We start from the raw sequence: 11893 nt of genomic DNA, 5'->3' as shown, positions 1-11893 counted from the left end.
CTTGAGTTCATACTGTAGTGAGTCGATACAAATGTCCTTATAAGAGAGGGGTAGAGGGAGATTTTACTACAGTAAAAGGGAACATGATGTGATCTTGGAAGCAGAAATGGGCGTGATGTGACCAGAAGCCAAGGATTGTGAGTAGCCTCTAAAAGTGGAAGAGGCAAGGAACTTCCTCCAGAAGGAATCAGCCTGCTGACTTCTTGCTTTTATTCTCTTAAAATTCATTTTGGACTTCTGATCTGCAGAACTGTAAGAGAATAAATTTCTATTGTTTTAAGCCACTGAGTTTATGGCAATTTGTTTTACAGTGGCAACAGGAAACTAATAGATTTGATATACATAAGAATTCAATAAGTATGTGATGAATGAATGAATGATAAAATAAAAAAGTTTGCCTTTATAAGCCTATGTAGATTCCAGAGTTCTAGGATTTGAATGGGAAGCTAGTTTGATTAGAAAAATCTGTATAATAATAAAAATCTATTTTGGTAAAGAAAATTTTTTCAATTAACACCAAAATTAATGATAAATGTAAAGATAGACATAATATTGATGTTGGAAATAACTAGAATTTTCTGGCATCTTTAGGACAACTTTCCATTAATGTTGATATTAATTACTTGTTACTACATTTTCCCTCAACAAATTCTGATGCTTAGTTTTTAGCCTTATCAATTAGCTTTAGTTTTAGAATTTAATTGTTTTTATGTGAATATAGGCTTCCCAACGGATGGATTAAATGGGTGTAATTTAACCACAGAAAATAGGAGACTCTTATCCTCACTACTGAGTGGGGACGTAGGGGCCGGTGGACAATGAAACTTAGCAATACTTTGGATTTGTTGCTTGGGCATTAGTAGTATGAAACTTTTATGTGTCAAGTTTAATATTATTAAAGAGACACATCCGAACATGGTACTGGTGTATATATTCACAGTATTTTGGAAATCAGAAACAATGGCAATTTTTTATGGGAACTAATTCTACAACAATCTCTTTCAAGACCTTTAATATGGGCTGAATAATTAAGAAGCTGTTAGAAGAAAAAAAATCAAAGGAATAGAGTTTTTCTTAGCTATACTGTAGCGGAGCACCACACTGTCTTGCTCCCTACTATATGCTAGTGCAATTGGGCTAATCCTAGTTTCATTAAATCTTTTTTTTTTTTTTTTTTTTTTTGGTGCATATAACCCAGAGATTCTCACCAATATGCCTAAATATATAACATTAAGCAGCTGGGAAGAAGTTTCACTCACTAAAGGGTGCCGAATCTTTCAATAATACCTGTTATTTTATAAACCTGTTATAAACCTTTATCATGTTATTTGACCATGGTACTTTACTAAAACTGTTGCCATGGTTATAGTAACCTGTTTTGGGCGAAGATAAGGGCAATAATTAAGTCTTGAAAGCCTTTTAAGAAAGTTATCTTCCTTTGGACATCTTTGCTCAAGGCAGAAATTGTGAGATCAAGGTGATATTAAATCACAATTCTTTTATTAGCTTAGAGACAGAAGGTACTGGTCTTTTACAAAACAAAAATCAAATAATCATGATTTTTAAAGGGAAAGAGAACTAAAATAAATGTTTTGTAGATGTGATATTGTATTAACCTTTACTGAGGTAGCACAAAATTCCTAGCACAACTTGCTTTAGAATATTGGTCATACTCATTAAATACTTCTGTTTCTGTCAGAACAACATATTTTATAACATGATATGTGACTCTCAGGCTTCCTCAAAAAAGTTTTTGTCCAAGAGTCTCTGATAACAGTCTTAAATATAACACACACACACACACACACACACACACACACACACACACACACCATATTATTAAACTACTTTCAGACTTTTCTTCCATTACCGGAGAAGACAGAGAAAATTCAGAGACAAGAAAGACAAAGATGGGTAAGAAGTATATTTTTATAATGGTGTAGTTGATTCACTTTTTTCTTTCTTTTCATTTACGTCATTGTTATTCATACTCACAAAGTGATCAAATCTCTTATGGACTTATAAACAAAAGTTGTACATGGTAAATTGCCATTTGTAAATGAGAAGTGTACACTTATTGATTTCAAAAAGTTCAATGTCAGTTTGAAGGATTCTAAACACCAGAGGAAGAGATTGATTGTAGTGGACAACCATAACCAAAGCACATAGCTCAAGGAGTGTGAGTGTGAACATCGTTTCTGTATTGTCTATAATTGTTTCAAGATTAGGTTTTTTTGATTTCTTAGTTTAGATATAAAATACTTCTTTTGGTAGTATCAAAACTCTCCAAGAATATATGTGATAAATGTTGCATCTTTGTAAATTATTAAAATATTTAGAAGTTCGATAATTTTTTTTTTGTTTTCTGTACGTATAATACTATGAATTCCTGCTCTTGTCCAAGCTATTATTACTTGCCCTTATTCTTACCTCCTGAAATTATTTTTACAAATGACTTACTAGATTCATGTAAGTAAAACCTTTCACAGCTGGTTTGAACTCTGTCATTTGAAGCTGTCATCACAAGTTTTATTTGGTGGAGAATTAACTGATTTTGTTTTATAGCTACAGGCTGAAACTAGTCCCAGTTAGCATTTTACAAATAATTAAATGAGGAATGAATAAAAATTCATAAAAATCACTACTCATATTGGAAATAATAGCTACTACTGTTTGAGTACATATTATGGGCCGGGTACTATCCTAGGCACATTATATGTACTATATAATCCTTTCCAGGTAGGGATTACTCATATATAAAACTTGGAGAGGTTAACTTACTTTCCTAGAGGCATACACATATTTAGTAGACAAGCTTTCATATCCTATGAATTTTCTATTAAACCAAGCTGCACATATCAGTCCTTGTAAAGCAATATTGTTGAATCAGCAGCAGTGTCTTCATATGTGACCCTATACATGCTACAGACATATATTGAAATGTCGAATAAATAAATAATACCAATATCGAAATAATAGAAATGTAGCTTTGATGCCTGGTCCTTTACATTTCAGAACCTATACTACAATGAAAGAAGACAAAGTTAATGAATGATACATTCAACAGTGTTTATGTTGTATTTTATATGTTCGTAGTGCATAAATTAAAAGAAGGTATGGTCCTTTTCCTTAACACAGGCATAAGGACATGAAATGAACACATTATACAAGTTATAGTTTATGTCAAAATAGGTGATAAATATAAATGCACAGATGAATAAACAAAATAAAAACACACTGGACCGAAAGCATTAGGAAAGGACTTATAGAGTTGTTTGATTTGAGCTGAACCTTGAAAGTTGGGAAAAGTTTTAGGAAGTGTTAGAAAGACCATTCCAAGGAACTGAGATGGCATAAAAAAGTACTGAATAATGATTGAGCATGGCTGTGATACATTTTATGATTGTTGGAAAATATTCTTCATCTTGTGGTAAGGTTACATTTCTTGGCCCTGCTGATGTTAGGCTTGGCTGTGTGATTTATTTTGGCCAGTGGAATATGACACATGTGACATATGTCCCACTTGAGCAAAATTGTTAAATGTGACTAGTTCATTTTGACCTCTGGCTCTTCTCTCAAAGGATAGGTAAATTGCATATCTGACCCCTGGCCTAGAGCTAAACCACAGTCAAGCAGCAGTTTATATGTAACTTGAGGAAGAAATAAACATTTGTTGTTTTAAGCCACTGAGATTTTCAAATGATTCCTTATGAGCCTAGCCTAGTGAAAGCTGGTAATACAATGGTGTTTGAGGGTGACCTGTGAGGAATCCTTACTGAAGAAGAGGGCTTATTCTAGATTCTAAAGTTAAGAAAGATAATGGAGATTTAAGTTGAAGATTTGGGCTTTATTTTGTAGTACCTAGAATTAATTGCAATCTTGATATTTACTTCTGTGATTTAAAAAAAGTGTTGCTTCCATGTGATATCATTGTCAACAGGAATCATTTTTTCTCTGACAGCGATCAAATGTGAATACTCAAATATATGTTTTGTTGTTATGGCTGGAATTAATGGTTTAGTGAATATATCCTACAACTACTTATACTTTCCTGTGCAACATCTATCCTTTGTCATTAACCACATACTATCTGAACTGTCAATGTGTGTATAGCATGGGATCCAGAATTCTAAGAGAAAATTGGCTGGCATGTTATTGGAGGGACATTTTCATGATTTTTTTCTGCTTCTCTGTTAAGTACCTGTCAACAATTGAGAAACATATTTAATCCTTCGGAATTTCTCTTTTTGATTTAGAAATTGTTTCTTTGAAAAGCTATTCGAAGTCTTTAGGTAGCATATGGAATGAATGTCAAAATCTATATAGTCTTGTTAATTAATTTACTATATCCCTATAATAATGTGGTGACCATGTAATTTGTCATCCAAATAGGGACATTTTTGAGAACAAAATAGAACCCTACTAATTATGCTGAGACAACAGACATAAACAAACTATTCAAGCAAGCCTAGATCAATCCAGCGTACGAAAGAACCAAACGATCAAATTCATCACTGCTCTCTCTCTCTACTTCCCAGAAAGAATGAAAGGAAGGAGAACTTTCACCAGTGACACTGCCTCTTTTCTAGCAATCATCTGTCGTGCACACAGGCACTGCTTCTCTGTCTCCCTCACTTCCTACTCATTCAACCAGTGAGATAACGGTCGGTTATTGATGCATTCTGAATCTAGTGGTTAAAACTTCCATCATAGCAGAACTTCAGTGAACACGTTAAAAATTTAAATTATCTTCATTATGAAAAGAATAATGAAGATGAATATTTTTTCTTTTCTTTTCAAGAAAGCATGTGAAAAATAGATTTTTGATTTTAAAGAATTTAATGGTTTTTTTGCCAATATTTTCTCTCTACTCTCTCTAATGTGAAATGTAACCTAAGAAGTATTATTAGCAGTGCTAAGAAACTGTAACTGTTAAGTGTTTTAACTGCCTTTAATTTGACATATGTTTTAAAATGGGATATTTGTAGTGGAATTAAATTCAAGAAATTATATTTGATATGAGCTCTTCAAGGTCAATGACCATGTAACTTGTTATCTTTCATCCCCACATCCTAGCACAATCCTGAGCACTGAGTAAAAGTTAAAAGTATTTGTTAAATCAACGAAGAAATTAAAAAATAAATCTGTGTGTGAAATATATCAGTATAGATTGAAAATTAAGATTATTTTGAGGTATATCTACAAAAGTAATGGAAAACTTCCTGGCAATAAGAGCTATGACCTTGACTTTAAAAATTTGAAACAATGTTAATACACATAGAAAGCTGAAAAAGACATGGAAATAAAGTGAATAAATACTGAGAAGTCAAAAAGAAAAACATGTTCACTGAATACTGAAGAAGAAATTATTTAGAGGGGATGATTTATTTTTCAGGAATGGCAGTGATCTAGTGTTAAATAAAAGAAATTATCTACATGTCATGAAAAGAAAAGAACTTATATTTGTATACTTGAGTTTAAATTAGCATTCATAATTTCTACTTTAAAAATACTCTTGGAATCTACTTGAGTTACATAATCCTTTCTTCCTTTTTTTTTAATAAAAATAATTACATTTGCTTAGTTCAGGAGTGGATGTCAGAATTGTGAGGAAATATTGATTCTAAGTTTACTCTTTAAAGAGCAAACATACACAAAGGAACCATAAGAAATGAATGCCATGTAGCAATAGACTGTTTTTGAATGCAATAAAAAGAAAAGCATATAAGAAAATAAGTTGGTAGTCTAAGATTGAACCTACTATATCAATTAAGTATAAATGAGTTAAATTCCTGTATTAAAAGAAAAAATAGTTGAAAAAACTGAGATACACGCATACATACAAATACAGATATATATTTACAAACATATAAACGACTTATCTCAAACAAAGTAAAATAAAATTATGTGCAATGATATGCTAGGACTCTTTAAATTAAAAAGACAGAAGTCACATGCAAAATAGACAACAAATTTGAAAAGTCAGAGCAAACAAGATTAAAGTAGAAAAAGGAAACTTTATAATAGTAAAAGGGAAGACAAAGTAAGGCTTTTCAGTGATAAATAACTTTGTACTGAATAAAAATTCATGGAAATTCATAAATGAGAAGCAACAAAAATAGATACACATAACGAGTAGTAAATTTTAATTGATCCCCTTCAAGTCAATCAACTAAGTAGATAGAAAGACATGTAAAACAGAAAACATTAATAAAATAAATATAATACGTCTAGTTGACATACACTGCACTCTGTATCTTAAAAACATTCTTTTCAAATGTTCATAGGACATTAAAAAAATGACTGTCTTGTTCTGTGTATTTATCAAGACACAAAGAAAACACTAGTAAATTCCCACAAGTAGGCAGTGTAGACAGATCTGTTAATTACAATGAAATAAAACTGTAAATTGGAAATTATATTAGTTATATATTGCTACATAACAGTATTCCCACAGATGGTACTTGCTTAAAGCACACAAATTTATTACTTCACAGTTTTAGCTGTGTCTTCTGCAATGTTGTAGTGTCATCTGAGGTTCAACCAGAAAAGGAACAACTTCTAAGCTCACATGGTTGTTGGCAGGATTTAGTTCCTTATGACATGTTGCTACACATCAAAAACTGAAGTAATTCTGAGTTTTTTATTTTTAGGAGTAACAATATAATAAAGTAGTTGGCTATGAGATAAATATTCAAAACCCAACATTTTTATTCTTGCAATTTGCACATATAAATATAATTTCAAAATATGTTATCTGTAATATTACCATAATATATCATTATTTATGATGAATTTGGTAAAAGGATCATGGAACTGCTGTGTTTAAAATTATAATATGTTGAAGAACATAAAACAAGATTGGAACCAATGAAAATTTATAATCCAGCTTTTAAGGGAGAGACATAAAATAAGATTTAATTCTTCCAAAATTAGTGCATAAATTTAAGGTAATTTTGACTAGAATCTCATTTTTTTTGGTAACTATGATTATAAGATATATATAAATATATGTATAAAATAATGTATTACCAAGAAGAGCCAACTAATATATGAAAAGGAATCAGGAGGGAAGACTAGTTTTACCAGGAATTAGAATTTATTTTATGGTCCCTGATTTTAACATAAACGTGTTATGGGAAAATAAATAGGTAAATAATCCGGCAAAACAAAACAGAGAATTAAGACATAGATCCCAAAATAAGTGAATTTATATATTACAGATATAATAAGTATAATTTTTAAATATGCAAAGATACATGAACTAGCATGTTTGTGCCATCATTTATAAAGGTAAAAGTCTAAAAACAAAGTAAATGTTCAACAATACAGGAATGATTGAAAAATATGTATTTATATCTTTTATTATGGAGCAAGTGAAAAATATAAATTAAAGCTAGGCCAATTATCTTGTAGTTATAATTAAATATGAAAAGGAAAACAGAAAGGAATAAATAGCATGATTATCACATTTTTGTAAAACAAAAATGTCAAAACCATATATGTACTGTAACATTCAGATATATTTATGTATAAGATTATATGAAGATGATGGAAAATAAGGACGGACATAGAAATTGTTGGGAAGGTCTTCATGAGTTTGAGGGGGGATGGCTCATGTAAATGAGGGGTAAAAAGAGTGAGCATTGGAAGCTTTACCTATTTCTTTATATTGAAAGGGAAAAAATGAAATTTAAGTTAAAACTAAAAAGATACTTTTTTTCACCCTTAAAAATAGTAAGGCATCTATGGCCATGCCACCCTGAACAAGCCCGATCCCATATGATCTCAGAAACTAAGCAGGGTCGGGCCTGGTTAGTACTTGGATGGGAGACCACCTAGGAAGAACAGGTGCTGTAGGTGTAAGAAATAAAAAATAAGGGATTGTAAGATGACAAGGTCCTTGCAATCTGTGAGGTCAAGCAAGGGTTGCCTCGCCTAAAAAAAAAAAAAGCAAGGGTCAGAATATTTGAAAATACATCAGTGAAAGTTTGAGGAGAATAAGCACTCTCAAAATTGATCTTTGAGTCAAGTTTGACATCCTCTGTAGTTCTATTAAAGTCATTTAACAATACCTATCAAAATTATAACAAATGTACTCTTTTACTCAGCATTTTCACTTATTAGAGTTTATCTTACAAATATACTTAAACATGTGAAATTCAAAAGAATATTAATGTCAACAATGATAGTACTAGCAAATGGTTAGAAATAATCTAAATGAACAATAGAAGACTAATTATGAGTCATGACACACCCATACAATACTTTGCAGCTGTTCGGCAGAATAAGGCATTTCCATTTGATCTGGAGTAATTGTCAAAATATGTTGTTGAATGGAAAACGTAAGGTACAGAAAAATGTATATAGATTTCTACTGTTTGTGTTTAAAAGAGTGTGTGTGTGCAGGAATTACCTCTGGAACCTCTAAGAGGCATTGGAGACAATGGGGTGTCTCTATGTAGAGAGATGGAATGGCTGAGAGGTTGTGTTGAACTGATTCCCTTTTGTTTCTTTTGAATTTTGTACCTTGTGCCCACATTATGTATTCAAAACTAAAGTACTTTTAAAATGATTCTAATTGATTTACATAGAAAGAATAGACATAATGTAATCAACAGCCTAGCTAAGTATCAGAGAGGCTTTATTATAACAGTAAATTGACATGACCTTCTAGTATTCCCGAGTAATTTATATTTATAAAACTCATTCTTCACTATAAAACTTTGAACATTTTCTGAAAAAGATGTTCCTTTATTTCAAAAATAATTTTTGAAGCCATTTGAAGTTAAAAGTATTATTTGAATTAGAACTGAAACAGAAAAGACTACTAGTATATTGAAATGATTAGAAGAAGTGTGATAATGGATTTCCTGGAGCTCACAGGAGTATGTGTTTGGTTTGACAATTTTAGCTGAGACTGAAGTAGCTAAAGATGTAATTCTAAAGGTTGGTTTCTATTCAACTTTCTCTCACCAAGCCAGAAAACCTTCATGGGTTTAACCTTCATATCTCCATGCAGGTAATGGCAAAACAAACTTGTACTTGGTAAAAATTTAAGTCAAAAAATGTCTCAGTTTTCTAGAATGTAATGATATTTTTAAATAAAATTCTTAATTTTTTTCTGGAGTGCAGCTCGATGTCTAAAATTTCATACCTTCCTAATTAGTACTCTATAACTTTTATTTTTCTTCTCTTTAAGTTGTGTGTAGAATCAAGACAACCATATTTTCCATAAATTCATTTTCCAAAAGGATGATAAATATGTCAATTTAATACTCTATATTGGAATAAATGATATGACAATAAAATTAGTTCTCAGGACTATTTATGTATGTTATGTTTACTAATGCAATATTGTATCACTATATCAGCAAAAATCCTTTGAAATGGCAATTAAATTTTAAGGTTTTTTATCTCTAGAAAGTTCTGAACAATTAAAATACTTAATACTTTCAAAATAAACTGTTATTCTTATAAGACTAGTGTGCTTCATAAACTTTTTACTAAAAAACAATTTAAGTAGAAGAAATAACCAATTTAAAAATATTTTTTTTTCCCTTGAACATCACCCAAAAGCAACAAGAAGAGCACAAAACTTCATTTTCAGTGAATTTAGGCAATCTAAATAACCCCAAACAAGACAAGGAAGAATACAGTGAATATTAAATACCAGTTAGTGAGCATACTGAAGCAGAATGCTCCTGGCTCTAAAATTTAGACAAAGCCCATAGTAAGTGCCACTATGGTACAAAATCAACATTCACTTATTTAAACCAATGGGATTGTTTTTGTAGACTAATGGTAGAAGCTTTTTTCAAGTAGATTTGTCACAAAATCTTGAGAAACAGGAAAAGAGGTACTACAAGAAGAAACACACTTGCAGCCATTTTTATAGAAAGTAATCTGCCAGTGAAGGAGTGCAGAGACAGAAGATGAAGCAATTTTCTATACAAAACCAGGATTCAAAGCACAAAACAATACTTAAAGAGGAAAATAGGAAGACAATGAAAAATGAAATCTGAGTTTATACAAACCAGGTTTTTAAAATGGAAGAAAAATAAGAAATGAAAGCTAATTGGAAGTAGCTGAAAGGAGAGCAAATACAGAGAACAAGCAGAGGCTTGAGGGACAGAAATGTAAGGGAAATTAAGTGAAATGATCAAATGGTTTTTGTTTATATTTAAAAAATTTAAACTTGACATACCATATTATATTAGTTTCAGATATACAACATACTGATTAGACTTACAAAGTGATCACCCGGGTAAGTCTAGTGCTCATCTGACACCATATAGTTATTGCAATATTATTGACTATATTCCCTATGCTATACTTTACATCCCCATGACAATTTTGAAACTACCAATTTGTACTTTTTAATTCCTCCCCGCTTTTCAGCCATCCTTCTAAACCCCCTCCTATTTGGCAACCATCAATTTGTTCTCTACATCTATCTTTCTCTTTTATTCACTTCTCTTGGTTTTGAAATTCCACATATAAGTGAAATTATATTGTATTTGTGTTTATCTGACTTATTTCACATAGCATAATACCCTTTAGGTCCATTCATGTTGCCACAAATGGCAAGATTTCATTCTTTTTTATGGCTGAGTAATATTCCATTGAATATATATATCACAACTTTATCCAATCATCTATTGATGGACACTTAGGTTGCTTCAGTATCTTGGCTGTTTTAAATGATGCTGCAATGAACATGGGAATGTAATATGTCTTTTCAAATTAGTGTTTTGGATTTCTTCAGATAAATACCCAGATGTGGAATTGCTGGGTCATATGGTAGTTCTATTTTTAATTTTTTGAGGAATCTCTAAACTGTTTTCCATAGTGACTTTACCAATTTGCAATCCCACTAGCAGTGCACAAGGGTTCCTTTTTCTCCACATCCTTGCCAACAATTGTTTGTTAATTTATTGATGATAATCATTCTGACAGGTGTGAGGTGATATCTCATTGTAATTTTAATTTACATTTCCCTGATGATTAGTGATGTTAAGCATCTTTTCATGTGTCTATTGGCTACATGTATATCCTCTGTGGAGAAATGTCTATTCAGGTCTTCTGCCTATTTTTTAAAAATTGGATTGTTTGGGTTTTTTGGTGTTAAGTATATGAGTTCTTTATATATTTTGGATATTAACCCCTTAATGGATGTATGGTTGATGAATATATCCTCTCATTCAGTAGGTGGTGTTTTCATTTTGTTGATAGTTTCCTTTGCTGTGCAACAATTTTTTTAGTTTGATGTAGTCCCGTGTGGAGGGTGTGAGTAAAAATTGTAGTGATTTTAGAATGTGTTGAAACTTAAGTGACCATTAACTTAAAATAGACTGCCATAAACATGGTTTGGTATATAGAAAACACATGGTAACCACAAACCAAAAATGTACAAGAGATATACAAAATGTAAAGAGCAAGGAATCCAAACATGACACTATAAAGTCATTGACATATAAGAGAAGAGAGTAAGAGTATAAGAAAGGAACACAGAAGAGCTACAAAAACAACAAGAAAACAATAAAATGGTGATAATTACATACCTATTAATTACTTTAAATATAAATGGACTAAATGCTCTAATTAAAAGACATAAGATGGCTGAATAGATTAAAAAAACACAAAACTTATACACTGCCTACAAGAAATCCACTTCAGATTGAAAGACACACACAGATTGAAAACAAAGGGATGGAAAAAATTATTTCATGCAAAAGGCAATCAACAAACAAAAAACCTGGATTAGCAATGCTTGTATCAGAAAGAAATAGACTTAAAACAAGGGCTGTGACAAGAGACAAAAAGGGGCATTTCATAATCATAAAGGGATCAATCCCACAAGATGACATAACTCTCATAAACATCAATGCAT

The 11893-nt window shown here is 31.3% G+C and overlaps 1 long non-coding RNA gene and 1 pseudogene across 1 annotated transcript in view; both read left to right on the top strand.

Moving 5' to 3' along the window:
• LOC120590899 (uncharacterized) overlaps positions 1-11893 on the top strand; it is a 561246-nt gene that overhangs the window by 224880 nt on the left and 324473 nt on the right. The window lies entirely within an intron of this gene.
• LOC120591048 (uncharacterized) lies at positions 7745-7863 on the top strand (annotated as a pseudogene).

This window comes from Pteropus medius, unplaced genomic scaffold (genome assembly GCF_902729225.1).
Source record: "Pteropus medius unplaced genomic scaffold, Ma_sr-lr_union100, whole genome shotgun sequence".
NCBI classification, from domain to species: Eukaryota; Metazoa; Chordata; class Mammalia; order Chiroptera; family Pteropodidae; genus Pteropus; species Pteropus medius.
Note: the sequence above shows the minus strand (reverse complement) of the source record. Positions and strands in the feature narration are given on the sequence as shown.